This window comes from Trichechus manatus, unplaced genomic scaffold (assembly GCF_000243295.1).
Source record: "Trichechus manatus latirostris isolate Lorelei unplaced genomic scaffold, TriManLat1.0 scaffold00017, whole genome shotgun sequence".
Classification (NCBI taxonomy): Eukaryota; Metazoa; Chordata; class Mammalia; order Sirenia; family Trichechidae; genus Trichechus; species Trichechus manatus.
This window is the reverse complement of record NW_004443953.1, coordinates 9,925,526-9,947,300: the sequence shown is the minus strand read 5'-3', so window position 1 is coordinate 9,947,300 and position 21,775 is coordinate 9,925,526. Positions and strand designations below refer to the sequence as shown.

The following is a 21,775-nucleotide window of genomic DNA, read 5'->3' as shown; positions in this document are numbered from 1 at the left end:
CTTAAAAGCTTGCAAGTGGCCATCTAAGATGCATCAATTGGTCCCAAACACCTGGAGTAAAGGAGAATGAAGACCACCAAAGACATAAGGAAAGTAGTAGCCCAAGAGATAGAAAGGCCACATAAACCAGAAACTTCATCAGCCTGAGACCAGAAGAACTAGAAGGTGCCCAGCTACCACCAATGACCACCCTGTCAGGGAACACAACAGAGAGTCCCTGATGGAGCAGGAGAAAGGTGGGGTGCAGAACTTAAATTCTAGTAAGAAGACCAGGCTTGATGGTCTGACTGAGACTGGAGGAAACCCAGAAAGCGTGTCCCCTGGATTCTCTATCAGCCCAGAACTAAAACAATTTCCGAGGCCCACTCTTCAGACGGGGATTGGACTGGACTGTGGGACATAAAGTGATACTCGTGAGGAGTGTGCCTCTTAGCTCTAGTAGATACAAGAGACTAAACGGGCAGCTTCTGTCCTGTGGTGAAATGCGAAGGCAGAAAGGGTTAGGGGCTGATTGAATGGACATAGGGAATCAGAGGTGGAAAGGAGGACTGTGCTGTCACAGTATAGGGAGAGCAATTAGAGTTATATAACAACGTATGTATAAATTTTTGTATGGGAAAAATAAAAAATAAATTGCTGTCCTCTCTTTTTACACTTTATATTCCTCTTACATTGCTCTATATGCCCCCCCCCCAACCGGGGCACTTAATATCTTCTAACGTACTCTATAATTTACATATTTATGACATTGTTTATTCTCTGTCTTCTTCCAATGGAACATAAACTCCACGGGGGCAGGGATTTTTGTCTGATTAGTTGTTGGACATATCTCAAGTGATTAGAGCATGTCTAACACATGGTAGATGTTCAAATACATTTGTTGAATAAATGAATGAATGAATGACATCATCTTTAATCTTGAAAAGCTTGCAGTCCATTTGGGGAAATAAATTATATGTTGAAAAAAAGAATGTCTGCCAGTACCAGGCAGAATGTGCCAAGTGATAAGTGAGTCGAATAGAACCAAAGTTCTAAGGCATTGTTTTTCCCAAGGATTCAGAAGACTGGGCTCAATCTGAATAATTCATTCTGGGTGGAAATTGATTATAATCTAGGAAAGTGAAGATGGATTTAAAACATTTCAGATGAGAGCAATTTAGGGCCTCAATGCAGCTTCATTTTGGAATGTAAAAGGAAGCTATTATTTGCCAAAAGAAAAATACGAAAAGAGTTAATTCCAACTGGAGGTCTCTTTCTTCTTTGTCTGCAGAAGCGCAAAACAATGTCTCACTAATGGGTCCTTTGGTTAATGCATATGCAGTGGCTGTTACTAGGTGTGGGTGTACAGAAGGAAAGAAGAAATCGGTCTGTAAACCCCATTTCAAATCAGATATTATCAAGTCAGTTAACTGCAAAATAAAGGAGGGAGGGAATTAAGAGTTACTTAGAAACAATAGAAAAAAATAAAACTGGGTCAAGGGAAAAGCTTTTAGCAAAAGTGAAAAAAAAAAATCATGCTGGCACTGATGATGGGCCACTTAGGAGTGATTATTTCTAATGGAGCAGAGGGGTGGCAGGCACTGCGGAGATGGAGGCTGGAGTCTCCATAAAGAGACCCTGGGCTCCCAACTCTCACTTTCTCTTGGGCGTGGGCAGACTTTCTGCTAATGCATCCACACCCCTGCTATCAGCTGTTCCTGGACGTAACCGATTATGAGATGACAGAGCTTTTGGTTCAGCTTCTCTTTGTCTAGTAAATATTCTTAGACAGGGGCATCTGGGGGATAAACTGAAAAGAAAATTTATCTTTGCTTAAGACAGCCCCCTCTTGTCCTGTTCCTCTCATTAGTGACCTCACTTTCACTTCAGGGACCAGTTGTACTACACACTTTGTTTCTCTCCTTCTAGCCAAACAGGGGAAGATATGTTGCTGGACATGTAGACTGACATTCTTATTAATTTATTTCTAGTGTGTTCCCTTTCTCAGGATTATTTGTATGGTAAACCTTTGATCTTCAGTTGTGGCCTGAAAATTGCTGTCTGCTCTGAAAGGTGAAGGAGATTTTAAGTACCTAAATTCATTCTAAGCATGAGGTCCAACCTGCTTTCAGGTTGCTTCAGAAAAAAGAAACAGAAATAATAAGTTGTCAGGATCTCCCAGGAAGCTCTGTTTCCAGCATGTCAAGGAGTATTGAATCAGATTTAACTGCATGAGACTTATTCCTGGAAGATCTAGTGTTAGCAAAGGGGTCCTTCTAGTTTTTACTGCTCTCATCTGCAGACCCAATTCCTGGTCTCTGCTCAGGCCTGGGAGCGAGGAACTCCCTGGCTTGCCACTTTCACTCTTTGGCCTCTCTCTTCCTCCTCATAATAACCTCCCTTCCTTCCCGTCCTGAGTCACAGCCGTTGGTGATCCAGGGCTCATTATTCAGGCTTTCTCTCTTGAATGTAGGTTGACACCCTGTCCCTGACCTTACTGAAGTATGATGACCCTGCTGTTGTCTTAAATGTTTTATAAATCCATTTGCCTTTCTGTTATATATCTTAAATTTCCAAGTTCATTATAGAGAGGGCCTCCAGAGAAGTTTTGAAGGTAGGTTCGGTTCTACTTAAGTATGAGCATATAGGCAGAAGCTCTAGTGTAGACTAGTACTGTATGTGGATTGGGGTGACCTAGTCAGGGCTGATTATCAGCTAGCATACATCTCTATGGCATACCAGCTGTTGGTCACTGCCTGTGAGAAAATGGGTTGTTAAACATTTTGAATATTGCCCTAACCTATAATGGTCCAGAGTCAGAGTGGTAGAATAGAAAAAGCATGGGCCTTAGAGCGAGCCAGACATGGGTACCAATTACTGTGTGACCTTAAGCAAGTTACCTGAACCACTCTGCTCTCTGAGATTTGTCTGAGCTTCCTGTAAAGATTAAATAAAATGACAAATTATGTATAGCAGTTTTTGGAGCTATTATCATTTGACTTTCTTTCTTACTAACTTACTTATTTAATCCTATGATCTGGACTAGCTTCTTGGAGGGAAAAGAGAAAGGAGCCTCTGAAGAAAGAATGGTTCTGATACAATTACTCAGAATATTTAGCCCTTTTTACAATTCTCTAACAATAGAAATAATAAAAAATAGAATTATCATTATCTCACATAGTAAATACAAAAAATCACAGGGTGATAAATAATATTTACAGCTTTGAACTCCAGTTTTAGTTTATCATGTAAGTCTTTGCTTTAAGGACATTGATAGCATAGCGCACAGTATCTTGGCTCATAATTTTAAATAAACACTAAAAAATAGTTTCAAAGGTAACTTTCATATCCATTTCCCAGACAAAACATGGTAAGTCAGTGGAAACATTTCTGCACAGATATAAGGTAACATGGCACACAATCCACAGAATATAGAAGTAGACCGTGGAGAACTGGGATGAATGAAGAGTTTACATGATCCTTGGTCCAATTCTCAAATGTGTTCAGTGAGTTTTATGAGAGTTCTCAGTCAAATAAGTATCAAATCTATTAATAAACAGTTCTACATTGCTGATGATCTGTATTGTAACAGAAGAAAAAATCTTTAGGTATCTAATATGAGGAAATCAAAGTTGAATTTCTGTTTTGAAAGTTTAAAGTCTTACTTGTTTTTTCATATAGACAGATCAACCCACTTCATAGATACCTGACATCATTTTTTTTTGAAATATTTGTTTTTATATATTTTGTTTTCCTAATTAGACAGAGGCCAGGGAATGTGTTCTTTATATTTTTCGTATTACCAGAACCTGGAATAGTGACTAGCATGTAGTAGGTGTCTAACAAAAGTTTATGTGACAAATGAATTTAGACAGTTAGCCAATCCTAATTATGCTGAGCCTTTTTATATCAGGTTCCAAGATATAGTCTTCTAAGACATAATATAACTAAAATTGTAGCCTATATTAATTGCAAGTCTGCAACTATATTTATTTAAGCATAAACAATGCTTAGGAATATACTAGGATGCTGTTGTTGTTAGTTGCTATCGAGTTTGCTTTGACTCATAGTGATATTATGTGTTACAGAATGAATCATTGCCCATTTGGTATGTTTGAGTCCAATGTTGAGGCTATTGTGTCAATCCATCTCACTGAAAATTTCCCTCATTTTTGTTGGCCCTCAACTTCACCAGACATGATGTCCTCTTCTAGCAATTGTTTTTTTCCTGATGATTTGTCCATGGGGTTATTAAATAAATCAGTAGTTCTCTGTCAGGGATAATTTTTCCCCACAGGGGACACTGGGCAATGTCTGGAGACATTTTTGACTGTCAACACTGAGGAGGTGGGGTGCTACTGGCATCTAGCTGATAGAGGCCAAGGATGCTGCTAAACATCCTCCAATGCACAGGGCAGTCCTCTACAACAAAGAATTATATGGACCCAAATGTCAGTGGTAAAGGCCTAAGCGATGGATGGTTGAGACTGACACTTAGCCCACCCATAGTGATAAGCAGTGTTGTATTCTTCTTCCCAAGGTGAATGTTTTGTCTACTCACCATAAGATGTGTGTTCTAGCCGTTTCGGTACACTTTCCATCATCTAACTTTACTTGCTCTTTCACAATATGGCAGAAGCTATTCATCTTTAGTAAAAAACAAATGACTGAGTGAGTTGTATACATAGGAACATTATGCACCCTTTTTATAGAGACACTATGCTGGTTCAGATATGTCTTTATCCTCTGTAAAACAAAATACTATAGACCATTTACTCATCTTTGCTTATCTCTTATTTTTGCTTGGCTGCAGTTTTTATGTCTCATAAAACAAAACTTTGGCTTAAAAGCACTTCTACAGCCCTGGAGATAACTTTGGGTCCTCAAAACTGCATGTAGTCTAAAAGTTGCAAAAACAAACAAACAAAAATCTCATTTCGATCTAGTCGATTCTGACTCCTAGCGACCCTAAAGGACAGAGTAGAAACTGCCCCATAGAGTTTTCCAGGAGCAGCTGGTGGATTCAAACTGCCGATTTTTGGTTAGCAGCCATAGATCTTAAACACTGTGCCAGCAGGGCTCCAAAGATCACATCAAATTAGTTTGATGTAATACTTCACACATGCCTCGGCATTTCCATTCCTCAACTCAGTGGTCTACATCAGAGCTTTGTTGCCCAGAGCTGTGCTCAGATAGTTGAGGATCTTGGACTGTTGTTTAGCTTTGGCTGCTAAATCCATCTTCACTCATCTCCACATACAGAATTTTGTTTCTTTTTATCATCCCCCCTTTAGTATTTCCTTGTTTATGTCTGTTGTGTGAAGGTATGGGGTTGTGGTAAAGAACATGAGTGCTGGAATCAGAATTTTGGGTTCAAATCCTGACTCTGAGATTTGTTAGTGTTTTACCTTGGAAAAGTTTCTTAAAGTCTTCAAGGCTTAGGTTCTATATTTGTGTATATTGGGAAATTAAAACACACATCATGAAAATAGAAAAATGAGAACTGCTTGCTAAGCGCTTAGATTTTAACAGACACGTAGCAAGTTCTCTGTAGCTGATATTGTTTAACCATTTATTGACTTTATCTCTTATACATCGTATCTCTTTTCTGTTCCTCTTCTCTGTGTTAATAATTATGGAATAACTTCCTCTCCAAATGTCTCTGTCCTTCTTTCTTTCCTATATATTCCTGCTTGAAGGGTAGAGATTTTAAGATGATGCTGGCAGAAACAGAAATGTGGCAATTTCAATTAACCTGGCAGGAAGTTTAATGTATCCCAGTGATGAAGAATCTCAAAAGCCATTCTCAATTTTCTGTGGTGATATCTTTTGCAAATCTTGAAGTATAGGGGCAGAATACTTACAGAAATATTGCATTCAAATAATAAAGCAATTTAATATGTTATTCTACTTTTTTTGTTGTTTGTTTCCTATTTGATTCTGGTGTATCTGAAGTAAACCAAATTGCATATATTTAAAGTTTTGAGTAGGTTTGAAATCATGAAACCATCACCACAGTCAAGATAACAAATATTTCTATCACTCACTAAGATTTCTTATACACCTTTGTAATTATGCTTACTTTTTACATGATCAAAAGGCCAGGGCATAAGAATTAACTAGATTTAAATCAACACAAGTAAATCTTGCACTGTCTCAACTAGACACGCAACGTTATAATTAAATCACCAAGAAAATAACAAAATGTTTTACTTTAAAAGCCAATTGGGAGATGTAGTTGTGTTTAGAATATGAGTTCTTAGACCCATAACTGTATAGTATTTACTCATACATTCATTCAACAAATATGTATTGAGCATCTGCTATGAATCAGGCTCTATTCCAAGAGATGAGAACACAGTGTTAAGGAAGACAAATTCTTTGACCTCATGGAATTGCTTGTTGGGGAGAGAAGGAATAAAGTAAAAGTTTTATGAGAAGAGTAGAAAGTCTCAATTATTTTTTTTTAATGAAATACTAAAAGAAATGGCAAAAATAAAAAATACTGTCTAAAGCCCTAGATTGTTTCACTAGTTTTATCACAGACACATACACAGACACACACACACACACAGACACAGACACACACACACAAGAATTTGTAAATATCATTCATATGTAACAAGGGTTCAATAATAAAGCTAATGTTTTATTATTTGACCCTTGTGCTAGAGACACAGTGGAGAGCAGAAGAGCTACTTGTATGCAGAATAAGCATGCATTAATGAAATTTTATCTTAGAAGGATAATAAGGACTAGTTAACAGCAAGGAAGTTCAAGATTTTTTTTTTTAGTTAATAGTGCCATAAAAATATCATCGTGAAAAAGCAATTCCATAAATGAAAATTTTCAACTAATCGAGTGATCTCATGTTTTTTTTAAAGAACAATATGACATTTACTTGCTTAGCAGAAATGGGGAATTTTTACATTATGTTCCAGTTTTGTTGAACAAAAATGGTTTATATCTTAAAGGTATCAGATATTTTAAAAATTTTAATAAGCAAGTCTCTTGGAAGACAAAACAACCCTTCCAGCAGTTATTTGCTTAGCTTACTGTGTGCCAGTTATTTTACATACATCGTCTCAGTAAGATTCAAAACAACCCTCTTATGTATCACATTTTTCAATTTAAGAGAGAAATTATGATCGCCAGATGATACATTCGTGGATCTGAATCTACGGCTTTGACTACAAGCTGGGTTATAACATAATAGCTCTTGACAGAAAAGTGACCTTACTGAGAGAGATAGCGGTAGCCTAAATCTTTACCAGAGTATCTGTCACAAATAAGTCAATAACTGGTATGATGAATTAAACTTCTATATAACAACAGATGGAGTTAAGAGGTAAATATCGAAATAGTTAATGGCCCTTATCTCTTTTTGGTAAAATTCTGGTTAATTTTAAGTTTTTTCTTCTCCCCTTTGTTATCAAGTTGTGCTATAGCAAGTATGTCTTGCTTCTTTTATCTTTCAGGATAGGCTGCTATGTTGTGATAAAAACAGCTCCCAAATCTCAGCCTTCATATTTTACTACATGTCCAACATGGATTGTTAGGGTGGCTCTGCTCATTGTGGTCACTCCAGGACCTCAATCTGGACACATGCTCTCATCATCATCATGGTATGGGAAAGAAAATGTGACAAGAATATGTGACAGGCTTTTAAAACATCCATCAAGAAGTGAGTCGGTACTTTTGCTCACCTTCCATGGGCTAACGCAAATCATATGGCTTTGCCTAACTTTCAAGAGGATGAGAAAGTGTATAGTTCTTCTCTGTGCCTGGAAGCAGAGCTAAGCATATTTGATGAGCAGCATGAATATCTATAAAACTTAATAATTTTTAAAAAATTCAAAAATATATTTTTAAAAACCTGTTTCTTTTTTTAAAAAAAAATTAGTTATGTCAATTTGTCCTTGAAACGTCATTGCTTCCCAGTAACCAATATTAAGAAGCCCAAACCAGGATTATCCCTAGGCCAATCTGGAACCTATTTATGCCTCTGACCTGTCTGGTGATATTCAGTCAGCTGAAGGTCCATGGTCAGCTCCCTCCACATAGTTGCTTGTGATTAACTTTCCTTAGTTCTTAAATGCTTGTATGTTCTTATTTTAGGAAATGCCAGACACTTCATGATCTGTTTTAACCTATCCTTATTTTTGGGTATTTCTAGCTGACATATTCTGGGTTTCAACCACAGTAAAAATTTCATCATGCTACAAATTCACCATACTGTTTCACAGCTCTCTACCTTTGCATTTGCTATTTCAACTACCCTTAACATCCCTTGAGATTCAGCTTTAACGTCATGTCTATTTATTTTCTCTAACCTGCTGGAGCTTCTTGCTCTTGGCCTTATTTTGCCATAGTATCTTTCATGTGTCTCTCTGTTAGTACTTAGCATACTATAATTTATTTGTTTTTAAGTACTGGAAAATAGGAACCAACCTGGTGATCTTTGGTTGTTCTTTGACCAACATAAAAAAACCCACTGCTGTCAAGTTGATTCTGGCTCATAGCAACCCTATAGGACAGAGTAGAACTGCCCCACAGTATTTCCAAGGCTGTAATGTTTACAGAGAGGAGCCCTGGTGTCTCAGTGGTTAAGCATGGGCTGCTAACTGAAAGGTTGGCAGTTTGAACCTACCAGGAACTCCTTGGGAGAAAGATGTGACAATCTGCTCCTGTAAAGACTGCAGCCTTGGAAACCCTCTGGGCAGTTCTACTCTGTCCTACAGGGTCGCTATGAGTTGGAGTCGACTCCATGGCAAAGGGTTTGGTTTTAATCTTTAAGGAAGCAGACTGCCACATCTTTCTTTCACGGAGCAGTTGGTGGGTTTGAACCACCACCTTTCAGTTAGCAGCCAAGCGTTTTAACCACTGAGCCATCAGGGCTCCTTTTGACCAACATAGTACTTAATAAAGAATTAGTGTTAAGACTTAAGTTTATGAAGAGAAAGATGATACTTATAATAGCAATTGCCTTCAAACATGCCTTTAAATGAAATATTATTTTATAGGAGTTAATAAGAGATGACCCTTTTTCACCTCACATTGAGAATTGATGGAGAAATGGGACAAAACTGAAGAATAATAGTTGAAGCAGCACATGTACTGCTCTGGAACCTGAGGTCCCTAAAGGGTCTATGTTAGTTTACTGGCCATTGAATAAGTTCATACAATGAAAAATCAATGTTGTATCATTTACATGGCATATTTTGATATAAGTGAAATTTGACTGGATTTAAGAAATCTGAGTACAGTATTCTGGTATATTCTACATACTTTAATAAGGAGCCTTGGTGACGTAATGGTTAAGCACGTGGATGCTAAATGAAGGGTCTGTGGTTCGAATCCACCGGCAGCTCTGAGGGAGAAAAGACCTGGCGATCTACTCCTGTAAAGATTACAGCCTAGGAAACTCTATGGGGCAGTTTTACTCGTCATACAGGCTTGCTGTGAGTTGAAATTGACTCAAAGGCACGAAACAACAACAACATACATACTTTAAGACAACTACAACTAAATTTTACACAAATGTTTATCTCTACTCTATGCCAATGACCAACAGAATTACGAATAATACTGTTAGTCCTACAAAATCTTCTAGAATCTATCTACATCTCCTAAATAGTGAGCAATTACAATAGGATTGAGAAAACTACATACACAAGTATGTAAACAATATCACAAAAGGACACTGTGTGTGGAAAATTTTCCTTGCATAATTCAGATTTACTTTATTTCACCAAAGGAAAAAAAAAAGTGATTCTCAAGAATTATTGTTTTAATGGGCACAGAGAACCTTGTTGTTTATCTCTGGTTTGCCAATAACCTCTGTAAACGCTCTTCCATCTTTTCTGCAGGCTAAAAGCATATGGAACCCTTCCTCAACAGTCAGCAATGTAAGGGGCTAAAACATGGGCATTATTTGAAAGCCCTTTAGATTTGGCTTCTTTTAACAAAGAAATACAAATATCCTTGCTAAATCAGTTGTTAATATAAAAACTGTAGGTGCTGTTTTCTTTAAGAATAGATAAAAATTATTTTAAAAGACTATGTTTAAAAGATTCATCTAATCCCTTGGCTGAGTTTTCAATGATATCTGATGGTATTTAAAAGAAATAATTTTGCATCATTTGTTTTGGTCTCTCAATATGCCAGTAAAATAGCTCTCTGACCTTCAGCCATATTTTAGGAAAGGGAATTATAGCTTGTCATTTCATATTATGTAATTAATAGGGTAATTAACAAGCTAGAGATAAGATTTCAAGGGCTGACTTAATTTTCTTTAATGCCAACCCAATTATTTCAATTGGATAAAAAGTTCACTATGAAAATGGAATGGAATTGTATATTTAAAAAATGCTTAACTGACAAATCAGAATAATTACCCATGCAATTAGTACTTATTTTAAAAAAACTACTTAAAAGTTAAATTAAAAAATGAAACTATCTATAAATTTGCTCAAATAGTTATTATAAAATGTTGTATCAATGCAAGATTATTCTAAATCTTATAACATTTGACAGCTTTTACTGTATTCATAGTGGAATGTTCTTTATCCACATTAAAACTAATTCAAAACTGTTAAAAATACTCTAAGGACAAGAATATTTAGCAGAATTAATACTATTCAGGGTATAAATTCAGAAAACTGAAATAATATTTTTAAGAAATGATTGATAATTTTTACCTTCAAAGCATTATAACACCATTCTAGGTTTGTTTAATTTTTTTTAAACTTGTTTTTACCTACAAAATGATGCCTTTGTTTATTATATTGCCAGGTTTGACTTTACCTCAATTGTTTTTCAAAATAATAATTTGTGTATCAGTCAAGTTTGGATAGATCAATGTTGTCAAAGTGTTGTCTCTAGACTAGCAGTATTATTATTACCTGGGAATTTATCAGAAAGAAAAATTCTCAAGCCACATCCCACACCTACAAAATCAGAAACTGGGAGTAAGGATCGCCAAGCTGTGTTTTAAAGATCCTTCCTGATAATTTTAATGCATATTTAAGATGGAGAAACACTAGGAGAGGATGTGCTAAAGTAAAAATCACTCCAAAATCATTTAACAGAACAATATTTTATCTCCCATAAAAGAAAGTCTGCTGTAGATCCAGGTAATTCTGCAGGGAAGATGTCTTCAGGATTTTGGATCAACATTTTTAGGATGCTTCAATTTTATGGCACAATTGCTATGGCAGGGAGGGATACGTGAACTGAACAATTAAGCTTCAGACAATTAAATGCTTCCACTTTGCTATAAGAAACACCATTTCTGCCCATATTACATTGGATAAAGCAATCCACATGGCCATACCTAACTTCAAGGAATTAGAAACTACAAACCCCTGAAGTCTAGAAGCAGAGACGATCAGTTGTTGGTAAAGAGTAGTAACACCTAACACAATTAGCTACGTTTCCTGTTCTAATTGTAAGCCCATAGATATAACTCCAAAATTACTGAATCATAGGCTTGCCCTAGGAATTTCTAGTTTTAACAGTAGCCCAGTACTGTGGACTGAATTGTGTCACCCAAAAATTATGTGTTGTAAATCCTCACCCTTCTACCTGTGTATGTAATCCAATTTGGGAAGAGGGATTTCTTCATTTTGTTAATGAGGCCATGTCAGGGTAGGATGTGTTTTAAGCTGATTACTTTTTTGAGATATAAAGAGCAGATCCAGTACGGAAAAAGCAAGAACAAAAGAGACAAGATAGCTGTCACCACACGAGAAGATCATCAAGGAACCGAGGAACAGAAGCTGAAAAGAGACAAGGACATTCCGCCAGAGTCGACAGGCAGAGAAAGCCTTCCCTAAAGCCAGTGGCCTGAATTCATACTTCTAGCCTCCTAACCTTAAGAAAATAAATGTTTGTTCATTAAAGCCATTCACTTGTGGTGTTTCTGTTATAGAAGCACTAAGAACTAAGACACCGGGTAATCCTCTCTCTGATACACATTAAAATGTAAGGATGAGTTAAGAGTTTTAATTTTTAATATTTATGATATAATAAATTTTCTTTTACCAAAAATAAGATTATTGCATGTGATAGGTAGTTTCTATGTGTTAACTTGGCTAGGCTATGTCCGCAGTTATTTAATAAAACAATAATCTGGCTGTTGCTATAAAGCTATTTTATAGATGTGGTTAACATCTACAATCAGTTGACTTTACATAAAGGAGATGACCTTTGGTAATGTGGGTGAGGGCCTCATCCAATCAGCTGAAGTTCTTAAGAGGAAAAAAACTGAGGTTTCCCAGAGAGTAAATTCTCCCTCAACACTGCATTGTCAACTCTTGCCGAGAGTTTCCAGTCTGCTGGCTTGCCCTACAGATTTCAAACATGCCAGCCCCCACAATCCTGTGAGCCAATTCCTTAAAATAAATCTTTTTTTGTATCCTATTTGCTCTCTTTCTCTAGAGATCCCTGATTGATAGATTGGATTACACAGAAATTCAAATATTTATGAATAGTAAAATAACATTTTTGTTGTTATGGAGGACAGGGAGAGGAATACTGGGATGTAAAACCAGAGAGGCATGCAAGCGTCAATGATGGAGGCTGTCTGTGTCACGCTAAGGGATTAGAACTTGACCTTCCAAGCACTGGGGAGTTACTCTATCATCGTTAAACCTGGAAATGACGTCACCAGATGGTCATTTCAAAAGAGACTATTGTGTCTGCATCAGATAAAAACCAAACCAAACTCGACATCAAATCAATTCAAACTCACAGAGTAGAACTGTCCCATAGGGTTTCCAAGGAGCACCTGATGTATTTGAACTGCTGACCTTTTGGTTAGCAGCCATAGCTCTTAACCACTACACCACCAGGGTTTCCCTCCATTAACAGATGAACTTAAATAGGGCAAGAGGAAGGACATGGTCCTGTAGTAAATCATAAGGATGTTAACAGACAGGCAGTAGGGATGGAGGAGAGGGATGAATTTGAGAAATGTGAGATAAAAACAACAAGTTTTTAGTCACCAACTGGAAATGGGGATGAGAGAAAGACAGAAATCTAGAAAGATCACTAGGGATCTTCTACAGCAACTCAATAGAAAGGGACATTCAGCAGAAAGAACAAGGTTTGGGGTAAAGTTAAAAAAAAATTTCTATTGCATTGTTTTTTTTTTTTGGTCTTTTTTATTTTTTTTGTCATGTTGGGTTAGATGTGCCTGTGAGACATCCAAGTGAAGATGGTCAGTGGGTGGCTAGATCTATGAGTGTGGGGTTTGGTAAAAATAGCAGAAGATGCAAATCCATGTGTCTACAGCACTGAAGTAGAGGAGGCCATAAATTAGATGAAAGGATTTAGGAAAAGTGAGGAAAAAAAGTGAGAAAATAAGGAGACCTTGGGAAAGTTAGCATTTAAGGAGAAGAGAAAGAAAGGAATTTAAGAGTATGAGAATGGGAATAAATGGCTAAAATGAAGGGGGTAACAAGGAAGCAATGATGCTACACAAGCCAAAGGAGTTCTCTTTTTCTCGAAGGAGGGAGTAGTCAAAATTGTCAAGTGTTTCAGAGAGATAATATAGGTATTATCATTCCTTCTGTGCTGCAAAGACGGAGGACAGACGAGAACAGGAAAAGGCTAGAGGAAAATGCCAAGACGCTCATGCCATTATGTTCCAGATTTAAATTTAGAAAATCTGGCAGTGTCTGGCCATCACCAGGAGAATTATTCTCACTTGATGATTTGTTTTTTCTTTTCCAACAAAAGCAAATATCATTGACCATTGAGGTTTTATATAAGATCTGCTACTTTTATTTCTTTAGACATATGTATATATTTATTTCACTATCTGCAGAAAATGAATTATGTGATTGTTGTAGGTTAGAAATTTTAGTTTTTGTCTTTAATTGTTGGCATATATTTTAAAAATTTTATAACAGAAAGAATTAGGTCTATGAATACATTTATAAATATTCGCTATCATATAATCAGAACCCATAAAATAATATTCTATTTTTACGCTTGCTTAAATAGGAATAAAGAAACTACGTTAAGGCATAACTAACTTTGTGGAAACACTAATCCACCAAACTATGTAATCAACTATATCCAAATAATTAGGTTTAACATGTAATTGCTAATTGTATTTGCACTTGGAATTAGGGAACATGGCACTTGAAGCTTTGTACTTAGAACATACAACATATAATCATCTTAGATCCAAACTACCCCACTCCTTGAAATAAAATCAAAATTATGTGGTTCTATGTTTTGCAATATAAATATTTTTATATTATTAAAAATAAAAAAATAAGTGTCTTCTAGGAATATATATTTTCATATGAACTTCTCCTATTGAATTATTTTATTTAAACATAGGTCTAAGATAAAATGAATGAATTCTTATTATTTATTGACTTTCCATTTTATTAAACTAACTTCAATATATCTAGACCACAGTCTATAAATATACTTCATCCAAGTTAATAAGTTAGTAAAGAAGGTATTTCTGCTTTTTCTTAGGATAAAAGTATCAGCCATTTTTTAAATGTTCACATCAGAGAAATCAATCAAATTTCAGGTTGTTAAATACTATGATTCCTAAAACAGATAATTGATTTTCCTTCATTAATTAAAAGAGTTTACATTCTCTCCCCTAAATTCTTCTCATGTATGTATTCATCTCCTTGATTATCTGCTCACTTACATTCCTTAGCTGAACTCTCTCATACCATGATCCTGTTTCCTTGTCAGTTTTCTTAATTTCCTCGTAAGACAAAGAAATCCACAAGGCAAAAACTCAAGTGGGAGCATTATATGCTCATGTTAAATTCATATTTTTCAAAATGTTTTTATGATACCTTCAACTACACTGGGTGATCCCAAGTGAATACTTCATACATGCCTCAAACTTAATATATTATGAACTGGATTTACCATCTCCTCTCTTAAATCTCTTTTTCTTATACTTCCCTTTTATGTAAACGGTCAGTTAATTAGTAGGCCAGACCAAAAACAGAGGTCATTCTTATCTTCTCTGTCTCCCTTACCTTCTTCCCTTATTTACTAGCTAAATCCAATAAATTCTATCTTCTAAATTTTACTGGAATTCTCTACCTCAGCAACCTTCCATAAGAACCTCCTTAATTGAGACATTCATCTATTTTCAACTTAACTAATTCAGAAATTCTCTTGCTTCCAATCTTGCCCTACTCTCCACCACACCTCAATAAGCCAGCATATTCTTCATACTGCAGTCAGAGAGGTCTGTTAAAAATTCACTTGCTTAAAATAACAACACAAGTGATATGGAAATAAACAAAAAAAACCCAACAACTACTACTGTATCACAGTATTTAATAGACTGGGCTCTGGAGCTGACCAGATTTAAAACCCAGATCTACCACTTACTTGTTAGGTAACCTTGGGCAAATTACCTCAATTCTCTGAGTCTCAATTTTCTCTTATAAAAAAAGTGGGAATAATAATAATTCCTTCTTCATAGAGTAAAACTAACCAACCAGTTGGCATTGAGTTGACTCCAACTTATGGTGACCCTATGTGTGTCAAAGTACAACTGTGCTCCACGGGAATTTCATTACTGATTTTTTAGAGGTAGATTGTCAGGCCTTTCTTCTGAGGTGCTCTGGGTGGAGCTGAATATCTAACCTTTCATTTAGCAACTGAGCATGTTAATCTTTGCACCACCCAGGGACTTCTCATTGAATATAGTAAGGAATAAATGGTACATAGTATGTATATTGCTGACAGTTTTAAGCTCATACTATCTGTGTTCTATGAGGCACTTTAACTACATATCTCACCAATCATGACAAAAATCCTGTAAAATACATATTAATCTCAATTTACAAGTGTATCAACTCAGACTTTCAGAGGTCAAGCGAGCAACTTGCTAAAAATTACACACAGAGCAAGAATTTCAATCCAGAATGTTCTGACATCAAAGACCATAATAACCACAATATTCCAGCCTACCAGATGTCCTTCTTTCTGTGTTCCTTTCTCAGTTCCTGGGAAAGGAACTGAATGAATAGACACACATCCCTGAGACACACAGTGGTGGTTTAGAAAGCAGAATTACATCATATAAACATAACTAGTCTTGCCATAACCATGCATATTCCAGGGACGGGTCCAGAAGAGGGAGTGTAGCTAGTAAAAGGCTCTTTGTGATCTCTCCCATGTTTTATAAATTCTCGTGTATGCCCCCTGCCCCCATCTTAATAATGAAGTAGTTGCAGCACCATGACAAACAGGCTCCCTCAGGCATTCTCTCATTTACACCTGTTCTTCGCTTTCGTCCCGTCTCCAGCTGAAGCATTTCTACTTATCCTTCATGATAACTTCATGATGATATAACCTTCTCCAAACTCTCTTCTGCCTTTTTTCAGCCAGCATTAAACCCTTCATCTCCTGAGCTCCGGCATTCTTTTCAAGCCTTTATCTATACTTGTTACATTGTAATAACAACCTGATCACATGTCACTCTCCCCTGCTTGCTCTACTCTGAGCTCATGGAGGGAGTCGAAGTTCTGTCTGTAATCCTGTCTGCTGTGATTATCACTGTTGTTGTTAAGTGTCATCGAGTCTTTTAAAGAGGTCCTTTTCAGCAGATTTGCCTAGTGCAATACATCATTTGATTACTTGACTGCTACTTCCATGGGCACTGATTGTGGATCCAAGCAAAACGAAATCCTAGACAACTTCAATCTTTTCTCTGTTTATCATGATGTTGCTTATTAGTCCAGTAGCGAGGATTTCTGTTTTCTTTATATTAAGGTGTACTTCATATTGGAGGCTGTAGTCTTTGATCTTCATTAGTAAGTACTTCAAGTCCTCTTCACTTTCAGCAAGCAAGGTTGAGTTATCTGCATATTGAAAGTTGTTAATGAGTCTTCCTCCAATCATATGCTGAATTCTTTTTCATACAATCCAGCTTCTCAGATTATGTGCTCAGCATACAGATTGAATAAGTATAGTGAAAGGAAACAAATCTGATGCACACCTCCTAATTTTAAACCATGCAGTACCCACTTGTTCTGTTCAAATGACTGCCTCTTGATCTATATACAGGTTTCTCATGAGCACAATTAAGTGTTCTGGAATTCCTGTTCACAGAACCCGGTATGCACAAGATGCTTGATGAATGATTGTTCAAATAAGTAAATGAGTAAAGATAATGTGTATTTGCAGTTGAAATAGGATATAAGCACAATTTACTATAAATTTCCTCTAAAAATTTTGAAATGATAGAAAAAAGCATACCTACATATCTGAAAATTATTGTTGATTCTATTTATTCAATAAACCAAAATCAAACCCATCGCCGTCGCGTTGATTCCAACTCATAGCAACCCTACAGTGACCCTACAGGACAGAGCAGAGCAGATCCATAGCTTTTCCAGGGTTGTAATCTTTACAGAAGCAGACAGCCACATCTTTCTCCTGCAGAGCAGCTGGTGGATTCGAATTGTCGACCTTTGGGTTAGCAGCTGAGCACTTAACTACTGCACCACCAGGGCTCCTTATTTATTCAATAGCAAGAACTTCTCCATGGGGTTTCCAAGCAGCGACTGGTGGATTCGAGCTGCCCACCTTTTGGCTAGCAGCCTGAGCTCTTTACCACTGTGCCACCAGGGCTTCACTTAAAAGCCATCTATCTAAGTTGATCTTGGGCAGATTACTTAACCCATTTGAGTTTCTTTGTCTATACTACAGATCCAATAATACAGATCCAATAACATCTTATGCATTTATTTCTTAAATATTTATTACCGTACTTCCATGAGTCAGAAAATGTTCTAGGTGGTGGTGATAGAACGGTGAGCAGCCTTAGTGTCCATCCTGCTCATATCTGTGTTTGATCCAGTGGAGCACATACCCATGAAAACAAGCCATTCATAGTGCAATGAGTGCTTTCTTGGGGGAGTGTCATGAGACTATCACAGTGCTATGGGAACGTGTTGGTGGAGACCTATTCCAGACTTTGGAGCAGGGGGGCATGAGAGTCTTTCTTTGTGACACCCAAGCCAGATGGTGTGCATGAACCTGTATGCGCAAGTGTGCACGTGCACACGTGTGCATTTAGTGGGTCGGAGGAGTCAGGGACAGTACGAGTGCCTCCCAGGCAGACAGAACAGTATTTTCAGCAAATGAAAGAAACGGAATGACTAAATTTGAAAGAAATAAGTGGGAGATAGAGGCACACATGCATTAGAGAGGTACAGGAACTAGATCACATCAAGCCTTATAAGGCTTGTTAAGAAGTTTTTACTTTATCCTTAGAGTAAATGAGAAACAGTTAAGAGGGGGAATGGATCAGGATTGCTTTTTTTTTTTTAGTTACTAAAACCACATTACAGAGACTGGATTCAAGGAATGCAGAATTGAAGTAGAGAGACCAGCTAGAAGGCTGTTAGTAATAACCCATGTGAAAGACAATGGTGATCTTGACCTAAGAAATAGTAGAAAGTATGAAAGGAAGGAAGAGATTCAAGAGATCATAGAAGCGTAGGACTGACCATCATTACAGCTTAAATGTAGGGCCGAGAAAAGGAAGAAATCAAGGAAGATATTCGGGTGTCTGTCTTAGTTGCTGGTGAGCAGAAGAGCCAGTCACTGGGGGAGGCAAGACTGGTGGGGCAATAACCTGTTACCTTTGAGACTCACAGAAGTGCTGGGAATACTAATGAAACAGTATATGTGATAACAGCGACCACAATGCCTAGTGAATTATAGTTCATTAAAAAAAATTATGTAATCATTTCTATTAACTTCTTCTCTTTTTCTAAGTTGCACCAGTAAGTTAGTAGCAAAACTGGGAACAGAATCTCAAGCTTCTGTTTACCAGTCCAGAGTTCTTTGTTAATGGACTGCTGATCTATAAACAAAGATGAAACACAGAGAATTTAAAGCAAATATTCACAATTTATCCTGGAATTGCTTACAAGCTGACAGCTATCCAACTTATTTTTAGTTTATATTTAAAATGAATCATATGTTCCAAAGTGACTGACAGAAACACAGCTTTGTATCTGGAGCCAATTCTTTTCGATCATTTTTGGACATCATTCAGAGTTATAACAGACTTTCAGGGTGTTAAAAGCATTCATCCATGATGATAACAAATGCTAATTATCATAAAAAAATAAACAGCTCCGTTAACATCATTCTAAGAATTTCTCCTACTCCAGCACTATATGTCATCTATCATCCCATCTGTTTAGGAGTAGTAACAAAGACTAGAGGAAAGTATAATTATCAAGTACCAAACTGGACAACACAACAAAATATAAATGAATATAAATGGGAGGAATAGCATACATAACAAATAAATCTGGAAAGGGAAAAAGGAAGCATGTACGAAAAATGGCACATGTGTTTCCTGCAGTAAGCAGCAGATACACAGGTTGGGAATGGAGTCAATAATATTTATCTTGTTGAGTATGAGATGGTGTTTTCTCTATTTCAGTTCACAGGCCTAGCTATAATCAGATTTCCTCTCGTATCATCAAATAGTCATTTGTTCACTTAAGCTCAGTGTCCAATGATCTCTTAAATACTATCTTATAAACAGAAGAAGAAGGGAAAAGCTCTGAATGCAAGTTATTTCCTGAATAAATATCATACTCAGCACTCCTTCTTCCTATAAGCTTACTTAATTTATATCTATACTGTGTTTATTCAGATTCCAAAGTTTTAATTTTTAGTTTAACTTTGCCAATAATTCAAAATTGGAAAAGTTTATAAATATCCTCTGTTTTATTCTATCATTAAAATTCCACCTGGAGACTTTTAAACAGATCCAAAAAGATGGGAAAAACCTTATTTTTATATATTTATGAATACATTTCAAAGGGACTATTCTGCCTATCTTTGAGTCAGTTCTGTCAGAATCATATAACATTTCAAGAACACCTAAGTTCTCAAAAGCAGTTTAAATTAAAAGGGACTACAAGTGGTCTGTTACAAATGCAATCAGTCTATTACAAATAATACTGAAAACATGAACAATCACATACTCCTAAATAGGCACAAGACACTGAACAAGGGCTAGGACTTTGTTCCTTCACAGGCATATGCTCACACCTGTAACTGTTCCTGGCATGTAGCATGTGCTCAATTCAATATTTGTTGCATTAAACACTGCATACAATAGGACACTAATAAGCTTTTTCATCATAAGACTTTTTTTAAGGCATACTTATCCTACAAATAATTCTGTAACCATTCTCAGTTGGCACTGTTGTTAGTTGCTGTCGAGTCAATTCTGACTCATGGTGACCCCATGTGTGCAGAGCAGAACTGCTCCACAGGGTTTCAAGGCTGTGACCTTTTGGAAGCAGATCATCAGACCTTATAAAAGCATTTATGTCACCTTCAAACCAATGGGAGTGGCAAAGATATATTAACTCCAACTATTTTAATAAATTTCACCTGAAGTCAGGACTCCATTAAAAGTATACAACTCTAACAAGTAACCATATATATATTTCTCTATTTAAATCTTCTTTGATTATATAAATGTTTAAAATATAATTTAAATCAGGGATAGATCAATTACATATGTAGCTTTACTTTACCAAACTGTGATATAACCTTGATCACAAATCCCATTATCTCTTTATTCAAGCACTCATAAAACACATGTATGAAGTAAGTAAAAATGTCACACACAAACACACAGAATAGTGAAGAAAGGTGGTATATCCATAAACATTTTGAGCATTTACCAATATTCTTGCTACCATTAGCAGTTTTAAAATAATCAGAAGTAAATACAAAATATCACATGTACAACATATACATATAGATTTAGATACATATACATACATATATATACGCCCATACCCATATATATATATGATATTTATATATAAAATTTATATATTTGAGAATATATGATATTTGGGTAATATTCACCTGAACTGTATCAGGAGAGAATGGAGAAGTAAATAATCCGTTGATTCACAATGCATGTGTATCTATATTTATATACTTCTGTATATTGTCATCCATAAATATAAATGGACCAATTTGTAAATAAATATACCTGTGCCATCACATTATACAAGTCCAGGGACACCATTCACATACAACCTGCCATTCAAATATTGGCATATAGGACTTTACCATTGACAGAAAAATAATGATTAGGGAATTAAAACATAACAGCATAAATTTAATAGTTCTAATTTGAGCTTAAAGACACATCAAAGGTATTTAAGCTATTTCTAAGGACTTTTATTAATGTAATTCTAGGTTAAATTTATAAAAATTTTATATTTTTATGAGAAAAGCAAAATTACTCTTACTAATTTATATTTAAACTCACTCTTCCTTATCCCAATGAAAATGTTTTCAAATTAGTTTCATTATTTTTCCAACTCTGTAACTCCCTATTGTCTATTCTCCTGGGAGAAGTTCCTATATCAATTTGCAGATGGTTTTTTTTTTTGGCAAATCAACTAATTTCTGCACATAATTCCATACACTGCATTCAGGAACAAAGTGTGCTCCTGGTTACTTTAGAAGAATTCAAATTCAAACGAATTTCAATCTCAATATGAATATGAAGGTAGAGTGAAATGGCCAAGAAAAAAAAAATCTTTTTACATTCTAATTTAAAGAACACTATATAGATCTTAATGTGAAATCACTTACTATATAATCACCAAAACGGCATGCACTCCTTTCACAAATATAGCTTCTAAGGAAAATTAAAACTTTATTTTTACAGTTTACTTCCATATCGATATGAGACTTGTTTTCCATTGATACCTCAAGATTACCATTCATA

The 21,775-nt window shown here is 36.0% G+C and overlaps 1 protein-coding gene across 5 annotated transcripts in view; it reads right to left on the bottom strand.

Annotated features, from left to right (window-relative positions):
- Positions 1 to 21,775, bottom strand: part of GRIK2 (glutamate ionotropic receptor kainate type subunit 2) — a 781,170-nt gene that overhangs the window by 469,141 nt on the left and 290,254 nt on the right. The gene's annotated exons all lie outside the window — the stretch shown is intronic.